The following is a 1010-nucleotide window of genomic DNA, read 5'->3' as shown; positions in this document are numbered from 1 at the left end:
AAAAAACAGTATAAGAAGCTTAAGAAATATATAATAAGACAAATTCTAGTATTAATGACTACCACTAACAAGTACTATTCTAAGTACTATTCTATAAACACTATTGATGTGAAATATTACTGAATTTGAAATATAAGTAACAAAAATAACTAGTAAATAAATAAAAAATATTATATTATATTCGTCATCCCTTATAGAAATATCATACTAAGAATCATTGATAATTACTTATTTTCAGTATTAAAAATACTGGATAATAAGTAATTATCAATGATTCTTAGTATGATATTTCTATAAGGGATATTTCTAAAATATTGCTAAAGTAATATTGCAAATTAATAATACTGCAATATCTCTGCAACATTGCACTACAATATGTAATCTTGCAACGCTGTAGCAATGTTGCTGCAAGCTTCTGTGCTGTATGGGTATGTGAGTATTTTTGTGTCTGAATGTGTAGAATGTGTGTGTATAAGAATAAAAAATAGTGCCAATGAAAAATATTGAAAAAAAATTTATAAAAAAGAAATCAATAGCGAGTAGATATAAAAAAATTGTACTCATTAATGTTTCAGTATATATTAATGTACTTAACTGTCATTAGTTGTCTCTATAGTATCTTCTCGTGTGGCTGTGTTTCTATTAGTCCTGAAAGAAATATTGGCATTAATAAAAAAACTGGTAATCGTGGAAAGATTTTGCAACATAATTCCCTTGAAAAAAATGCATAAGAAATCATAGACTAAGTTTACACGGCAGCTTAAAACCGGTTTAGTAACAACCATATTTAGTAAACTCTTGCATCCGATTGGTATATTCTTTTAGATTTAGAAATATACTTCAATCGGATTCAAGAGTTTACTAACTACGATAGTAATTACACCGGTTTTAAGTTGTCGTGTAAACTTAGTCATAGATAAAAAAAAATAGGGATAGAAAAATAGAAGACAACTTGGTGGGGTGTACGAGGGTGGTCTGAAAAGTTTCCGACCTCAACGTGAAGATAGCAG

This window comes from Odontomachus brunneus, unplaced genomic scaffold (assembly GCF_010583005.1).
Source record: "Odontomachus brunneus isolate Ranch 3 - 2012 unplaced genomic scaffold, Obru_v1 Obru_scaffold_173, whole genome shotgun sequence".
Lineage (NCBI taxonomy): Eukaryota > Metazoa > Arthropoda > Insecta > Hymenoptera > Formicidae > Odontomachus > Odontomachus brunneus.
Note: the sequence above shows the minus strand (reverse complement) of the source record.